The sequence below is a fragment of the Salmo salar genome, chromosome ssa19 (assembly GCF_905237065.1).
Source record: "Salmo salar chromosome ssa19, Ssal_v3.1, whole genome shotgun sequence".
Lineage (NCBI taxonomy): Eukaryota > Metazoa > Chordata > Actinopteri > Salmoniformes > Salmonidae > Salmo > Salmo salar.
The window spans coordinates 52549596-52568916 of record NC_059460.1 but is presented as its reverse complement, the minus strand read 5'-3'; the positions used below and the strand labels follow the sequence as shown (position 1 = coordinate 52568916).

General features: G+C 43.3%; 1 protein-coding gene across 1 annotated transcript in view; it reads left to right on the top strand.

The window, feature by feature from the left end:
- Nucleotides 1-19321, top strand: part of rab26 (RAB26, member RAS oncogene family) — a 134364-nt gene that overhangs the window by 90878 nt on the left and 24165 nt on the right. The window lies entirely within an intron of this gene.

Sequence of the window (19321 nt, the reverse complement as noted above, 5' to 3'; positions counted from 1 at the left end):
GTTGTGTGGAAGAACATTATGATGGCGCTGTCTTGTTTTGTATTCTACCATTTTGAAATAGAGCCCATTGTGAGGTCAGAGTTGGTTCTGATTAGTATGATGGTGAGGATGATGAATGGAGTGTGTAGATGCAGATCACAGGTAATTATTTTCCAAAATGGGGGAACAGATCTGTTTGACACAAAATGGTGTCATCTCTCCGCCGTTACAGGCTGCTCTCTAATGAGACTGTGATTTGGAGGCCATTTCAGCCGTAATCTTTTCACCCCCCAGTCTTCTCCACAGCTATGTTAGTCCTTTGATGAACATTAAAGGACAAGAAGTCTTCTCGACAGGGTTTAAAGAGACGTGGGCTGTTAAATTGCTTCAAATGGTGTGTAGTCATCAAAGAGAAGCTATGTTGTGTAGCTGCAGAGCCATCTGTTTCCACTTCTGTAACTGCAGCTGGTTCTCATGAATACAGAAAAATACAGGAGATACGCAGGGCCCTAGAAAGCAGAGACAATGTGATTACTCTCACGCACTTTGACTTAATCTGATCAATAGCGCAGGTTACTTACTCTCACTACGGCTGGCGTTGATAATGACAGTAATAATGGTTGGGTATTTATGCAGCGCATTTCACCAGGTTATGTAAAGGGAGAGCGTCACATTCACCACAAATGTGTAGCACTCATTTATTAATGTGTAAACTTGTTCCGTAGAGTTCAGTATTACTATGAAATTAATTTGTATACATTTGTATTTTTCCTTAAAATGTATACAGTTTACATGTTTGGTGTTGAGTTACAGTACCAGTCAAAAGTTTGGACACACCTACTCATTCAAGGGTTTTTCTTTATTTTTACTATTTTCTATGAAACAACACATATGGAATCATGTAGTAACCAAAAAAAGGTTTAACAAATCAAAATATATTTTATATTTGAGATTCTTCAAAGTAGCCACCCTTTGCCTTGATGACAGCTTTACACACTCTTGGCATTCTCTCAACCAGGTCATGAGGAATGCTTTTCCAACAGTCTTGAAGGAGTTCCCACATATGCTGAGCACTTGTTGGCTGTTTTTCATTCACTCTGAGGTCCAACTCATCCCAAACCATCTCAATTGGGTTGAGGTTGGGTGATTGTGGAGGCCAGGTCAACTGATGCATCACTCTCCTTCTTGGTCAAATAGCCCTTATACAGCCTGGAGGTGTGTTGGGTCATTGTCCTGTTGAAAAACAAATGATAATCCCACTAAGCACAAACCAGATGGGATGGTGTATCGCTGCAGAATGCTGTGGTAGCCATGCTGGTTAAGTGTGCCTTGAATTCTAAATAAATCACAGACAGTGTCACCAGAAAAGCACCCCGACACCATCACACCTCCTCCTCCGTGCTTCATGGTTGGAACCACACTTGCAGAGATAATCCATTCACCTACTCTGCGTCTCACAAAGACACGGCGGTTGGAATGAAAAATCTAACATTTGGACTCATCAGACCAAAGGACAGATTTCCACCGATCTAATGTCCATTGCTCGTGTTTCTTGGCCCAAGCGAGTCTCTTCTTATTATTGGTGTCCTTTAGTAGTGGTTTCTTTGCAGCAATTCGACCATGAATGTCTGATTCACACAGTCTCCTCTGAACAGTTGATGTTGTGATGTGTCTGTTACTTGAACTCTGTGAGGCATTTATTTGGGCTGCATATTCTGAGGCTGGTAACTCTAATGAACTTGTCCTCTGCAGCAGAGGTAACTCTTCCTTTCCTGTGGCGGTCCTCATGAGAGACAGTTTCATCATAGAGCTTGATGGTTTTTGCAACTGCACTTGAAACTTTTAAAGTTCTTGAAATGTTCTTTATTCACTGACCTTCATGTCTTAAAGTAATGATGGACTGTCATTTCTCTTTTCTTATTTGAGCTGTTTTTGCCATAATATGGACTTGGTCTTTTACCAAATAGGGCTATCTTCTGTATACCACCCCTACCTTTTCACAACACAACTGACTGGCTCAAACGCATTAAGGAGAGAAATTCCACAAATTAACTTTTAACAAGGCATTCCAGGTGACTACCTCATGAAGCAAGCTGGGAGAATGCCAAGAGTGTGCAAAGCTGTCATCAAGAAAAAGTGTAGCTACTTTGATGAATCTTAAATATAAAATATGTTTTGATTTGTTTAATAGTTTTTTGGTACTACATGATTCCAAACATGTCATTTCATAGTTCTGATATCTTCACATTTATTCTACAATGTGGAAAATATAAAAAAATAAAGAAAAACCCTTGAATGAGTAGGTGTGTCCAAACTTTTGAACGGTACAGTATCTATTTTTCCTTTTCACTGTAAACTCCCCCCTCCTTCTCATTCATATACAATACATCACTATCAAATGTATGTTTATTTCCTATCGGTCTGTGCTGCAGATTACAGTATGATAATCAACCATTCCCATTTCAATTTGGTGGATCCCTACATGCTCATCTCTCCTGCATATTATACCCATCTACATCCTCAACATGGAGATTCACCCACATACTGGAGCATAGTTCATGGCAGCATGCTTCAGATGCATGTGTGTTGAGAGAGACGGGGTGGAGTTTGGTGCAGGTCCACCTGGAGCAGGTTGAGAGAGTACACCTGTTCAGCTATGCTATACGTAGTGGCTCACACACACTCACACACACTCACACACACTCACACACACACACACACACACACACACACACACACACACACACACACACACACACACACACACACACACGAGTTCACACATGTCACAATGCAGGCATATACATGCTAATCAATGGTAACCACAGTGATTGAAGTGCAGAGAATAAAGGCCATGGTTGGCAGATTGTGTGTGTGTGTGTGTACACTTGCGCATGGCCAAGTGTGTGGGAGTAACCAGCAGCGAGTGCAGCACATAGTGCCACGAGAGGTTGAAAGCATTTGGGAAAGCAGCACCGAGTGCACTTAGTGAGGAACAGACCATGTAGTTTATTACACTACAATTCTATTGCTTATTACCTTACATCTGCGGGGGAGCTATCCTCAGGGCAGGGCAACCATCCACCTGTTTTATTCAAATTCCTTTTCACTTTGGACTTTTTCTTATCATGTGTAACTATTACACTCTTAATGCATCTGGGTCATGGTACATTTACAAAGTCCCAGATTTGGATGTTTCCTTTTGGTCAGTCAACAGAAAGCCTTTCTCCATCCTACACAATCCTTTCTCCATCCTACACAATGTACATTCCTGCAATAGTATGTGCTTTGTAGAGTATGTAATACATATGTTTTCTTTGTGTTACCATATTCACAACACTATAGCCTTGACGGGATGCTGGAGCGCAAGGGGTTAGTTCGACAGCATAACAAAAATCCACCTTCTTTCATCCGTTCTGTTTTTACAAGCACTCCAGTCTGCATGACCATCCCTCCATCTCTCGCTTTCCCTCATCTCTTTCTTTCCCTCTCTCTCTCTTTCCCTCATCTCTCTAACCTCTAACCTTGGAGAAAATAATACATATGTTGAGAGTTGAGTCATCTGTAAAGACGTGAAGGGCCTTCGGAGTTCTGTTAGTTTGAATGGATAGGTTTGAAGAGGGACCTTGGCAAGACTGTCGGAGATTGGAGACTGTCACTAACTTGATCTGGTTCGCACCCACACAATTTTGGGAATTTGTGTTAGTGTGTTTTTAACTGTACCACAATATTAGGTTCAAGAGAGCTACAGTACATATAAACAATATTTTACACTCAAAATAAGGAGTGGAAAAGAGAGAGATGGGGGTATAGGGAGAGGATTAGAGGGGAAGGGAGACAGGGGTATAGGAAGAGGAATAGAGGGGAAGGGAGACAGGGGTATAGGAAGAGGAATAGAGGGGAAGGGAGACAGGGCTATAGGGAGAGGAATAGAGGGGGAGGGAGACAGGGGTATAGGAAGAGGAATAGAGGGGAAGGGAGACAGGGGTATAGGAAGAGGAATAGAGGGGAAGGGAGACAGGGGTATAGGGAGAGGAATAGAGGGGAAGGGAGACAGGGGTATAGGGAGAGGATTAGAGTGGGCGAGAGACAGGGGTATAGGGAGAGGAATAGGGGAAGGGAGACAGGGGTATAGGGAGAGGAATAGAGGGGAGGGAGACAGGGGTATAGGGAGAGGAATAGAGGGGGAGGGAGACAGGGGTATAGGGAGAGGAATAGAGGGGAAGGGAGACGGGTATAGGGAGAGGAATAGAGGGGAAGGGAGACAGGGGTATAGGGAGAGGGATAGAGGGGAAGGGAGACAGGGGTATAGGGAGAGGAATAGAGGGGAAGGGAGACAGGGGTATAGGGAGAGGAATAGAGGGGAGGGAGACAGGGGTATAGGGAGAGGAATAGAGGGGAAGGGAGACAGGGGTATAGGGAGAGGAATAGAGGGGAAGGGAGACAGGGGTATAGGGAGAGGAATAGAGGGGAAGGGAGACAGGGGTATAGGGAGAGGAATAGAGGGGAGGGAGACAGGGGTATAGGGAGAGGAATAGAGGGGAGGGAGACAGGGGTATAGGGAGAGGAATAGAGGGGAAGGGAGACAGGGGTATAGGGAGAGGAATAGAGGGGAGGGAGACAGGGGTATAGGGAGAGGAATAGAGGGGGAGGGAGACAGGGGTATAGGGAGAGGAATAGAGGGGAAGGGAGACAGGGGTATAGGGAGAGGAATAGAGGGGGAGGGAGACAGGGGTATAGGAAGAGGAATAGAGGGGAGGGAGACAGGGGTATAGGGAGAGGAATAGAGGGGGAGGGAGACAGGGGTATAGGAAGAGGAATAGAGGGGAGGGAGACAGGGGTATAGGGAGAGGAATAGAGGGGAAGGGAGACAGGGGTATAGGGAGAGGAATAGAGGGGAGGGAGACAGGGGTATAGGGAGAGGAATAGAGGGGGAGGGAGAAGAGAGAGAATTACAGGAAAAAACAGACAGACTATTAGAGATTTAAATAATTTCTCAGTTCATAGTTATTATTCAGATGTTAATGTGAGACCTGTGCCCTGTGGTTTGTCTGGTCTGAGACAGACAGACAAGAGACTGGGGGCAGTCGTGTGGGAAGCCTGATTTGAAAGAAACTTCCCTGCTGAGCTTGTTATTGGCTGATGGGTCATTTGTTGCCCCTGCTCCCTCTGTTGCGGTGATTGTACACACACACACACACACACACACACACACACACACACACACACACACACACACACACACACACACACACACACACACACACACACACACACACACACACACACACACACACACACACACACACCAGCTTGCACACCAGTAGGTGGCAGGTAGCCAAGCGGTTAAGAGAGTTGTGCCAGTAGCCAGAATGTCGCTGGTTCGAATCCCCGAGCAGGCAAGGTGGAAGAATCTGTTGTTCTGCCCTTGAGCAAGGCAGTTAAACCACAACAGCAACTGCTCCCCGGGGGCCGATGACGTGGACTATTCCCTATTCCAATCAAGGTTGCGCTAGGTATTCCAATCAAGGTTGCGCTAGGTATTCCAATCAAGGTTGCGCTAGGTATTCCAATCAAGGTTGCGCTAGGTATTCCAATCAAGGTTGCGCTAGGTATTCCAATCAAGGTTGCGCTAGGTATTTCTGTCTATCAACATTAGTAGGCAGAAATGGTCCAGCAGGATGGAAAGGTTGTAATTTCATCAGAACGGACTGTTCAGGTGGGAGTCATTCTGACAGAACCAGTACTGGTCAAATAGGTATTTATCTCAGAAAATATTTTTCAATCTCCAGCTTGGCTGCCCTCTCCCTCAGCAAAAATAACAGATGTACCACAGATATACCAGTCTGATATCAACCGTCTCCCCAGAGCTGAGATTCAATCTTCTCCCCTGGATCTCTCCATCTCTCTCTCTCCTATACACAGCGATCTACACTGAGTGTACAAAACATTAGGAACACCTGCTCTTTCCATGACATAGGCTGGCAAGTTGAATCCAGGTGAAAGCTATGATCCCTTATTGATGTCACTTGTTAAATCCACTTCAATCAGTGTAGATGAAGGTGAGGAGACAGGTTATAAAGATGTATTTTTAAGCCTTGGGACAATTGAGACGTGGATTGTTAATGTGTGCCATTCAAAGGGTGAATGGGCAAGAATATTTAAGTGTATTTGAACGGGGTATGGTAGTAGGTGCCAGGCGCACCGGTTTGAGTATCTCTAGAACTGCAACGCTGCTGGGTTCTTCACGCTCAACAGTTTCCCGTGTGTATCAAGAATGGTCCACCACCTAAAGGACATCCAGCCAACTTCACACAATTGTGGGAAGCTTTGGAGTCAACATGGGCCAGCATCCCTGTGGAATGCTTTCGACACCTTGTAGAGTCCATGCCCCGACGAATTGATTCTGTTCTTTTCATGCAGTCAAATGACCTTGTGGACTCATGGGTGGAATGTTTCATAATAAACATTTATTTATAAAAAAAAAACGCTGAAAATCTGGTGTTTTTATGTCAAACGTTTTTTTAAATATACTGCTCAAAAAAATAAAGGGAACACTTAAACAACACATCCTAGATCTGAATGAAAGAAAGAATCTTATTAAATACTTTTTTCTTTACATAGTTGAATGTGCTGACAACAAAATCACACAAAAATAATCAATGGAAATCCAATTTATCAACCCATGGAGGTCTGGATTTGGAGTCACACTCAAAATTAAAGTGGAAAACCTCACTACAGGCTGATCCAACTTTGATGTAATGTCCTTAAAACAAGTCAAAATGAGGCTCAGTAGTGTGTGTGGCCTCCACGTGCCTGTATGACCTCCCTACAACGCCTGGGCATGCTCCTGATGAGGTGGCGGATGGTCTCCTGAGGGATCTCCTCCCAGACCTGGACTAAAGCATCCGCCAACTCCTGGACAGTCTGTGGTGCAACATGGCGTTGGTGGATGGAGCGAGACATGATGTCCCAGATGTGCTCAATTGGATTCAGGTCTGGGGAACGGGCGGGCCAGTCCATAGCATCAATGCCTTCCTCTTGCAGGAACTGCTGACACACTCCAGCCACATGAGGTCTAGCATTGTCTTGCATTAGGAGGAACCCAGGGCCAACCGCACCAGCATATGGTCTCACAAGGGGTCTGAGGATCTCATCTCGGTACCTAATGGCAGTCAGGCTACCTCTGGCGAGCACATGGAGGGCTGTGCGGCCCCCCAAAGAAATGCTACCCCACACCATGAATGACCCACCGCCAAACCGGTCATGCTGGAGGATGTTGCAGGCAGCAGAACGTTCTCCATGGCGTCTCCAGACTCTCACGTCTGTCATGTGCTCAGTGTGAACCTGCTTTCATCTGTGAAGAGCACAGGGCGCCAGTGGCGAATTTGCCAAACGTCCTGCACGGTGTTGGGCTGTAAGCACAACCCCCACCTATGGACGTCGGGCCCTCATACCACCCTCATGGAGTCTGTTTCTGACCGTTTGAGCAGACACATGCACATTTGTGGCCTGCTGGAGGTCATTTTGCAAGGCTCTGGCAGTGCTTCTCCTGCTCCTCCTTGCACAAAGTCGGAGGTAGCGGTCCTGCTGCTGGGTTGTTGCCCTCCTACGGCCTCCTCCACGTCTCCTGATGTACTGGCCTGTCTCCTGGTAGCGCCTCCATGCTCTGAACACTACGCTAACAGACACAGCAAACCTTCTTGCCACAGCTCGCATTGATGTGCCATCCTGGATGAGCTGCACTGCCTGAGCCACTTGTGTGGGTTGTAGACTCCGTCTCATGCTACCACTAGAGTGAAAGCACCGCCAGCATTCAAAAGTGACCAAAACATCAGCCAGGAAGCATAGGAACTGAGAAGTGGTCTGTGGTCACCACCACAGATCTTGCTAATTGCCTATAATTTCCACCTGTTGTCTATTCCATTTGCACAACAGCATGTGAAATTTATTGTCAATCAGTGTTGCTTCCTAAGTGGACAGTTTGATTTCACAGAAGTGTGATTGACTTGGAGTTACATTGTGTTGTTTAAGTGTTCCCTTTATTTTTTTTGAGCAGTGTATATTTCAGTCTTCTGTGATGTATATAAAGTGTGATATTGGGATGCAAACTCAAAATGTATTACATTTCAACTCTATATCTGACATGGTAGATGTCTTTTTATTTGCCCATTCAATCAAATCAAATCCTTATCATGTGTGTGAGGTGTATATGTTTGTTTCAAACTACACTGTGTGACCCTGATTTAGCACACTGCAGTAAAAGGTGAATTGAAATGAACATAGACACGAAAGCAGCCACATCTCCAGCCACTGACACGTTAAATGCTCACCTGTTACAGTCACCACTCTGCAGTGTTGACAGTCTGTTGAAACCAATGACACAGAGAGGTTGTGAAGATATGTCTATTGTCTTGCCTCATATCACCAGCCCTGCAGCTGCTGCTCACTGTTTATGTGATCCACACACACACACACACACACACACACACACACACACACACACACACACACACACACACACACACACACACACACACACACACACACACACACACACACAATGCTCACACATCATCATCATTTACATAGCTCTTATTAAAATGGATGGCTGAGCCAGAAACTGAAACCAAAGCAGCACATTATTAGCTCACAACAAGCTGGGTATCAGAGTGGCTTACCTGCTCTAAGACAGCGTGAGTAATGGAGTGACCCAGGGGGTACATTTTCAAAGTACCCAAAGTCATAAATAACATTTAGTGTGGTAGCCTGTGTGTGATGAAAGGTACCGCTTAGTGTGGTAGATGCTGCAATGCTCTGTAAGGATATTTGTTACTTTGCATAAGAAAAGACACCAGCAACTCAAAATGCGCAAATAGCCCTAATAGGAAATGGTTTATGTGATAAGCTATATGCAGTCTCAGAATATATGCACCAGTGGAGGCTGCTAAGGGGAGGACGGCTCATAATAATGCCTGGAATGAAGCGAATGGAAGGTCTGATATATTTCATACCGTTCCACTTATTCCACTCCAGCCATTACAACAAGCGCGTCCTCCCCAATTAAGGTGCCACCAACCTCCTGTGGTGTACTCATCCTACCAATACTGAACAGACACCGAGAACCGTTCAAGACATCATGTGAGTTATTCATGTACAGTAGTTGAAGAGAAAGATCGAGCTGTGATTCTATGGTGGTTCTCTTTTCATTTCTTAATGAGTCGGAACATTGGTTATTGTCACGACTTCCGCCGAAGTCGGGTCCTCTCCTTGTTCTGGCGGCGCTCGGCGGTCGGCGTCGCCGGTCTTCTAGCCACCATCGATCCACTTTTCATTTTCCATGTGTTTTGTCTTGTTTTTCCTCACACCTGGTTTCAATTCCCTCAATTACTTGTTGTGTATTTAACCCCCTGTTCCCCCCATGTCTTTGTGTGGGATTGTTTATTGTAGTGCTTGTGCACGTTCCCCGTGAGCGCACAACGGGTTATTTTTGTGCCCATTTATCTTATTGTTCTGGATGCCGTTGGTTTTGCTTAATAAATCTCCGGTTATTACCCAGTTCTGCTCTCCTGCGCCTGACTTCTCTGCCGCCAATTACGCACCCCGCTACAGTTATTGATACAGCTGACAGATGTTGAGACCATGGGAAATGATCACATTGGTTATTGATACAGCTGACATACAGTATTTAGACCATGGGAAATTATGACCCTGGTTACTGATACAGCTGTCACCTACACTGAACAAAAATATAACCACAACATGTAAAGTCTTGGTCCCATGTTTCATAAGCAAAAAAAAGCTTATTTCTCTCAAATTTGTGCACACATTTGTTTACATCCCTGTTAGTGAGCATTTCTCCTTTGCCAAGATAATCAATCCACCTGACAGGTGTGGCATATCAAGAAGCCGATTAAACGGCATGATCATTACACAGGTGCACCTTGTGCTGGGGACAATAAAAGGCCACTTTAAAATGTAGTTGCCGTTTTGTCACACAACACAATGCCACAGATAACTCAAGTTTTGAGGGAGCATGCAATTGACATGCTGACTACAGGAATGTCCAGAGCTGTTGCCAGAGAATTGAATGTTCAATTCTCTATCGTAAGCCGCCTCCGTCGTTTTAGATTACCAGTCTCACAACCGCAGACCATGTGTAATCATTCCAGCCCAGGAACTCCACATCCGGCTTCTTCACCTGCGGGATCGTCTGACGAAGTGTGGGGGTGGTGCTGAGGAGAATTTCTGTCTGTAATAAAACCCTTTTGTGGTGAACAACTAATTCTGATATGCTGGGCCTCGCTCCCCAGTGGGTGGACCTATACCCTCCATGGCTGCACCCTTTCCCAGTCATGTGAAATTCATAGATTAGGGCCTAATAAGTTTATTTCAATTGACTGATTTCCTTATATGAACTGTAACTCAGTAAAATCTTTGAAATCCTTGCATGTTGCGTTTTTAGATTTTTGTTCAGTATATTTCTGAAATGATCACAGAATGACGGTGTTAAAATGAGACGCTGTTTATCAAGTACTGCTGTTGAGTAGTGCTGCATATCCAATTTTTGCAGCACACCTCTTCACATGTTGTGATGTTGATTGACAGAGAGGTGGAGATTCTATGCTGTCTCCATGCCTTTACAGAGTAATCAACCTTTCAAAGCCCACACAGCAACTCATCACACTTCACTTTCTCTCTTTCTCCACTCTCCCTTTTTTCTTTCTCACAAAGGTTACCTAACCTTCTTTCTATGTTGTCTCTTTGCCTCTCTCCCTCGCCTCCGTCTGGTTTATTTCTTCTGTTCTTAGACAGTCTCTCTTATATCAAGACCACATCGAAAACCTTTAGTTTTTCTCTTCCGCACAAGGCTAACATCGTCATCGCTTCTTGTCGCCAATTAGAGAGAATTCATTTTCGTTTCCAGTCTTCTCCTGATCAGACAGTATTAGAAAGGCAGCTTGAAGTCGCAAGTATATGTCACATTAATATGGATAAGACGAGGGGTAGGAGATTTAAGGAACAAGAGGTAACTGTGTTGGCTAAAGTAATTGGTTATTTTGGGATTTTGTATTGACACACACACATGCACGACACACACGCATACACTCAAGCATGTGCACACACACATGCGCGCACACACACACACACTGCATGCTGTGTTGCAACACCTTCAAACCCAACCCTAATCAGAGACAGTGTTATGACTTCTCCCTCTCTTCTCATCCTCCTCTGCCTCTAGTTTTAACACTCTATCTGAAAGATGAAACACCTCTTCTTCTCTTTCTTCTCTCAGGGATGGAGGGAGTGGAGGGAGGCTGATGATCACTTCAATGTTTCCTGGCTTAATTCTATTCTCTGTAAATGTTTTATCTAACTTGGAATCCTGAAAAGTAATTGGAAGGTTAGAAGTCTTGCATCATCCCCTTTGCACCAGGTCCAGAGACAGTTGGATTAAAGCAGAGGGTGCCAATCTTCTCTTTGTTGTTGCCCACTTAAAGCCATCTCAGTCTTTTTGTGAGCCACCAAATAGATACAAAAGCATGTGTCTAGCCACAACCCAGACCTAAGCCATGACACAGAAGAGACTGGTGTTAACTCACCAATGAGCCCTGGCTCAATATTAGTTAACTCTGGTTGGCTTGGTGGACTTTTGCATGAGACAAAGCATGTCAGAAATGTGTCTCTGGACCTGGTGCCTAGATAAGAGGAAATCTCAACGTGTAAATGACAGGGACTCGTATGGAGCCGTTAGGTTTGGAGGATAGTGCTGTGAGTGTTATTGTCTTTCTTTCTTAACATATGTGCAGCATAATGTCTTAGAGAAACCGTGTGGCATAATCCCTCTACTCACCTGCCTAAAGCACACATTCCAGCACCTGGTACTCTCTCTCTCTCTGTCTAAAGCATATTTGATGTACTAGTCTGGTTTTCCTGACACATCAGCATTTCTCTTCCTGGGGGGAAGAAGCCTAGATTCAGTTTTATGTTTGCTTTTGGCAACGATGTAGTTTTTTCTTGTATATAGCCTCGTTATTGTTATGTACATTTATTGTGTTCTTTTTTAATTGATTACATTTATTTTTAACTTTAGTTTATTTTGTAAATATTTTATTAACTCTATTTCTTGAACTGCATTGTTGGTTAAGGGCTTGTAAGCATTTCACGGTAAGGTTGTATTCAGCGCATGTGACAAATAACATTTGATTTGATTTGATTTCTTGTCTCCGAGTTGTACAGTACTCCCACAAAACCAAAACATCTGCATTAGTTGTGTCCATGCTTATTCATACTTCTCTTTTCCTGCCCTTCTTTTATTTTTTTTATTTCACCTTTATTTAAAACCTCTTACATCTAGACGTTCCGCTAGCGGAACACCTGCTCCAATATCCAATGATAGGCGTGGCGCGAATTACAAATTCCTCAAAAATACAAAAACGTCCATTTTTCAAACATATCACTATTTCACAGCAATTTAAATTCAAGACTCTAATTTATCTAACCACACTGTCCGATTTCAAAAAGGCTTTACAGCGAAAGCAAAACATTAGATTATGTCAGCAGAGTACCCAGCCAGAAATAATCAGACACCCTGTCACATTTATCTTCGTCTTCTGACGATATTGCGAAATCGTCATCGGAAAAGGTAGACCAAAACGCAGCAGGTATGTGATTGTTCATTTTGAACATTTAATTAAATCAAAACGACCACAAAACAACAAACAAGAAAACGACCGATAAACTGACAGTCTGCAAAGCACAAGGCTAACACAGAACAATCACCCACAAATAACAAACACAAACACACCCTAATATATGGGACTCTCAATCAAAGGCAGATAGACAACACCTGCCTTCAACTGAGAGTCCCAACCCCAATTAACCAAACATAGAAACAGACATACTAGACTAAACATAGAATACCTGAAAACCAAACAGTGCCCAAAAACCCCGGAATACTTAAACCAAATGCCCCTTCAACAAAACACACCACCCCGAACCACATAAAACGAATACCCTCTGCCACGTCCTGACCAAACTACAATACCAATTAACCTTATACTGGCCAGGACGTGACACACCCATTTTTCAAGCTAGCATATAATGTCACAAAAAACAAAACCACAGCTAAATGCAGCACTAACCTTTGATGATCTTCATCAGATGACACACCTAGGACATTATGTTATACAATACATACATGTTTTGTTCAATCAAGTTCATATTTATATCAAAAACCAGCTTTTTACATTAGCATGTGACGTTCAGAACTAGCATACCCCCCGCAAACCTCCGGTGAATTTACTAAATTACTCACGATAAACGTTCACAAAAAACATAACAATTATTTTAAGAATTATAGATACAGAACTCCTTTGTGCAATCGAGGTGTCCGATTTTAAAATAGCTTTTCGGTGAAAGCACATTTTGCAATATTCTGAGTAGATAGCCCAGCCATCACGGGTAGCTATTTAGACACCCACCAAGTTTAGCCCTGACCAAAGTCAGATTTACTATTAGAAAAGTTTGATTACCTTTGGTGTTCTTCGTCAGAATGCACTCCCAGGACTGCTACTTCAATAACAAATGTTGGTTTGGTTCAAAATAATCCATTGTTATATCCAAATAGTGCCGTTTTGTTCGTGCGTTCAAGACACTATCCGAAGTGTAAATAAGGGTCACGAGCATGGCGCTTTTCGTGACAAAAGATTTCTAAATATTCCATTACCGTACTTCGAAGCATGTCAACCGCTGTTTAAAATCAATTTTTATGCCATTTTTCTCGTAAAAAAGCGATAATATTCCGACCGGGAATCTGCGTTTAGGTAAACAGACGAAAGAAAATAAAGCATGGGGTCGACTCGGGCACGAGCCTGAGTCTCACAGTACTGTGACCAGCCACTATCCAAACGCGCTACTTTTTTTCAGCCAGAGCCTGCAAAGCCACGATTCAGCTTTTTGCCGCCTTCTGAGAGCCCATGGGAGCCGTAGGAAGTGTCACGTAACAGCAGAGATCCCCTGTAATGGATAGAGATAATCAAGAAGGGCAAGAAATTGTCAGACAGGGCACTTCCTGCGTGGAATCTTCTCAGGTTTTGGCCTGCCAAATGAGTTCTGTTATACTCACAGACACCATTCAAACAGTTTTAGAAACTTTGGAGTGTTTTCTATCCAAAGCTAATAATTATATGCATATTCTAGTTTCTGGACAGGAGTAATAATCAGATTAAATCGGGTACGTTTTTTATCCGGCCGTGAAAATACTGCCCCCTAGCCATAACAGGTTAACCATGTAGGTTAGTTGAGAACAAGTTCTCATTTACAAGTGTGACCTTGCCAAGATAAAGCAAAGCAGTGCGACACAAACAACAACACAGAGTTACACATGGAATAAACAAGCGTACAGTCAATAATACAATAGAAAAAAGAAAGTCTATATACAGTGTGTGCAAATGGCATGAGGAGGTAAGGCAATGAATAGGCCATAGTAGTGAAGTAATTACAATATAACAAATTAACACTGGAGTGATAATGTGCAGATGATGATGTGCAAGTAGAAATACTGGTGTGCAAAAGAGCAGAAAAGTAAATAAAAACAATATGGGGATAAGGTAGGTAGATTGGTAGGGCTATTTACAGATGGGCTATGTACAGCTGCAGCAATCAGTTAGCTGCTCAGATTGCTGATGCCCTCCCCTGAACTTGGCTGCAATTCAGAACAAAGTTATCTCTGATTGCTGCATTACATACCCGTTGCTTTGAGCCTCTGCGTTTGGCTGGTGGAAGTGGGTCTGGGATGGCCTCCTGGTGCCTTCATCCATCACACCATAGAATCACCACCTCTATTCAGCTGATTGCAGCTGGGCTGGTGGAGAACAGGTCGAGAGCGAAAGAGAGATCGCCCCCATAGTACTCAACTTCACTTCACATTGCGTTTTGAGGCTGATTGCCAAGAACTTGTGCCTATACTGTATTTTTCTTGTTGTTGCTGTAGTATTCTCTCTCTCTCTCTCTCTCTCTCTCTCTCTCTCTCTCTCTCTCTCTCTTAACATATGTGCAGCATAATGTCTTAGAGAAACCGTGTATACACAGTTGAAGTTGGAAGTTTACATACACTTAGGTTGGAAACATTAAAACTCGTTTTTCAACTACTAAACAAATGTCTTGTAACAAACTATAGTTTTTGCAAGTCGGTTAGGACATCTACTTTGTGCATGACACAAGTAATTTTTCCAGCAATTGTTTACAGACAGATTATTTCACTTATAATTCACTGTACCACAATTCCAGTGTGGGTCAGAAGTGTACATACACTACATTGACTGTGCCTTTAAACAGCTTGGAAAATTCCAGAAAATTATGTTGTGACTTTAGAAGCTTCTGATAGGCTAATTGACATAATTTGAGTCAATTGGAGGTATACCTGTGGATGTATTTCAAGGCCTACCTTCCAACTCAGTGCCTCTTTGCTTGACATCATGGGAAAATCAAAAGAAATCAGCCAAGACCTCAGAAAATAATTCTAGACCACCACAAGTCTGGTTCATCCTTGGGAGCAAATACGGGGGTATTTGGGAGCAAATACGTGAAGCACGGGGGTGGCAGCATCATGTTGTGGGGGTGCTTTGCTGCAGGAGGGACTGGTGCACTTCACAAAATAGATGGCAGCATGAGGTAGGAAAATGATGTGAATATATTGAAGCACAATCTCAAGACACCAGTCAGGAAGTTAAAGCTTGGTCGCAAATGGGTCTTCTAAATGGACAATGACCCCAAGCATACTTCCGAAGTTGTGGCAAAATGGCTTAAGGACAACAAAGTCAAGGTATTGGAGTGGCCATCACAATGTCCTGACCTCAATCCTATAGAAAATGTGTGGGCCCTTTTTGGGTTTCAACATCATTCCATATGTGTTATTTCATAGTTTTGATGTCTTCACTATTATTCTACAATGTAGGAAATAGTAAACATAAAGAAAAACCCTTGAATGAGTAGGTATATCCAAACTTTTGACTGGTACTGTATATTTCTCTCTCTCTCTCACTCACTCACTCACTCACTCACTCACTCACTCACTCACTCACTCACTCACTCACTCACAAACAAACAAACAAACAAACCCAAGCTCACACACAGAGTTGTTGCCCAGAACTATAGAACTATCTTTTACAGTGTCTGCAGTTGAATCACTCAAGAATGTATATTCGGGATCACATTGATTCCTGGTGCCTTGCAGATTTTACCAGCATATCACTGCAGATTTTATTTTTAATGCCCTGTTATTAAGGACATCAGTCCAACCAATAGCACTTGTTTTCAGTCGACAGACCTCCAGTGGTTGACCAATGAGGAGCTTAGTTTCCAGTTTATTTACTACCTATAACATATTCATGCATTATACAGTACATAAAGTATGTTGGATATGTAATGGCTCCCACTTTCCCCTTCCCTTTAAACTTCTGATATTATTCCAGTCACATTCCTCTCCTTGAAATTCAGTTCACAGTTTCAGCTCTTGTGTTTTCTGTATTTTCCTCCCCAAAGACATGTTTAGGGAAACGTGCAATATTTATCATTACTGATGAGTTTTTGACACAAACCTGCACAGCCAGTTAATTGGATCCTAACTTGGTTTGTTGGTTCAGTAAGGTATATCTAATACGTTTGTGTGTGTTTTGCGAAAGTGTGCTTGTGTATGTGCAGGAATACTTACAAACACCAGATTTACTCTAGTTCTGTGAGAGCGAGCAGCACAAATCCTCCCCTTGCTCTCTGCTCTCCCGTCAGCTGGAAAAGCTCTTTAATGAGAATGAGAAGCCGTCCCACCCTGCATCTGGCCTTGACTCTCATTAAGTACAGACCCATTAGGTACAGAACCATGTACTATCTCTCTCCTTCAATCTCTCTCTCTCTCTCTCTCTCTCTCTCTCCTTTTCTCCCCATCTCTCTCCCTCTTTCCACATTTCTTTCAGATTTCAGATTCAGACATCAACAATAACAGTAAAAAAGGTGTAATGGTGTGTGTGTGTATGTATGTATGTATGTATGTATGTATGTATGTATGTATGTATGTATGTATGTATGTATGTATGTATGTATGTATGTATGTATGTATGTATGTATGTATGTATGTTTACATTACATGAGCAAAAGTATGTGGACACATGCTCATCGAACATCTCATTCCAAAATCATGGGCATTAATATGGAGTTGGTCCCCCCCTTTGCTGCTGTAACAGCCTCCACTCTTCTGGAAAGGCTTTCTACAAGATGTTGGAACATTGCTGCAGGGACTTAATTCTATTCAGCCACGAGCATTAGTGAGGTCGTGCACTGATGTTGGGCGATTAGGCCTGGCTCGCAGTCGGTGTTCCAATTCATCCAAAATGTGTTCGATGGGGTTGATGTCAGGGCACACAATCGTCTATAATGTCATTGTATGCTGCAGCGTTAAGATTTCCCTTCACTGAAACTAAGGGGCCTAGCCTGAACCATGAAAAACAGCCCCAGACCATTATTCCTTCTCCACCAAACTTTACAGTTGGCATTATGCATTCGGGCAGGTAGCATTCTCCTGGCATCCGCCAAACCTAGATTTGTCCATCTGACTGCTAGATGGTGAAGCGTGACTCATCTCTCCAGTGAACGCGTTTCCAGTGCTCCAGAGTCCAATGGTGGCGAGCTTTACACCACTCTAGCTGATGCTTGGCATTGCGCATGGTGGTCTTAGGCTTGTGTGTGGCTGCTCGGCTATGGAAACCAATTTCATGAAGCTCCCGGCGAACAGTTATTTTGCTGACGTTGTTTCCAGAGCAGTTTGGGACTATGTAGTGAGTGTTGCAATTGAGGACAGATGATTTTTACGAGCTACACGCTTCAGCGCTCAGCGGTCCCGTTCTGTGAGCTTGTGTGGCCTACTACTTCGCAGCTGAGCGATTGTTGCTCCTTGACGTTTCCACTTCACAATAACATCTATTACAGTTGACTGGGTCAGCTCTAGCAGGGCAGAGATTTGACGAACTGACTTGTTGGAAAGGTGGCATCCTATGACGGTGCCACGTTGAAAGTCACTGAGCTCTTCACTAAGGCTATTCAGACCGCTCGCCCACACGACGCCATACACGTGGTCAGCAGTTGTGAGGCTGGTTGGACTGGACATACTGACAAATTCTCTAAAATGATGTTCGATGCAGCTTATGGTAGAGAAATGAACATTACATTCTCTGGCAACAGCTCTGGTGGACATTCCTGCAGTCAGCATGACAATTGCACGCTCCCTCAACTTGAGACATCTGTGACATTGTGTTGTGTGACAAAACTGCACATTTTAAAGTGGCATTTTATTGTCCCCAGCATAAGGTGCACCTGTGTAATGATCATGCTGTTTAATCAGCTTTTTGATATGCCACAACTGTCAGGTGGATCGATTATCTTGGCAAAGGAGAAATACTCACTAACGTATGGAACATTTCTGGGATGTTTTATTTCAGCTCATGAAACATGAGACCAACACTTTACATGTTGCATTTATATTTTTGTTCAGTGTATATAAATATTCCAACTTATTTTTAAATGTATAGAAATAAAATAAATACAAATATGAATATGAATGTGATCATCTAAAAAGCATGTTGCTTTGATAAGTATAGAAAAAGTAAAGAAATGTACATGAGATTATGCAGTGCATACGTGTAGCAATATTGAATAAGCACAATGAGACACAATGACATCATCTATGGAATGTGGGTGTGCATGCAGGTGTCAGTAGTGTGTGTGTGTGTGTGTGTGTGTGTGTGTGTGTGTGTGTGTGTGTGTGTGTGTGTGTGTGTGTGTGTGTGTGTGTGGTATGTCCAGTGCCTTCAGAATGTATTCTGACCCTTTGATTTTTTTCCACATTTTGTTAGGTTACAGCCTTATACTAAAATTGATTAAATTGTTTTTTTTCCCTCATCAATCTACACACAATACCCCATACTGACAAAGCAAAAGCAGGTTTTTAGACATTTTTGCAAATATAAAAACATTTTATCACATTTACATAAGTATTCAGACCCTTTACACAGTATTTTGTTGATGCACCTTTGGCAGCGATTACAGCCTTGAGTCCTGGGTATGACACTACAAGCTTGGCACACCTGTATTTGGGTAGTTTCTCCCATTCTCTGCAGATCATCTCAAGCTCTGTTGGATGGGTGGATGGGGAGCATCGCTGTACAACTATTTTCAGGTCTCTCCAGATATGTTCGATTGGGTTCAAGTCCGGCCTCTGGCTGGGCCACTCGAGGACATTCAGAGACTTGTCCCGAAGCCACTCCTGCGTTATCTTGGCTGTGTGCTTAAG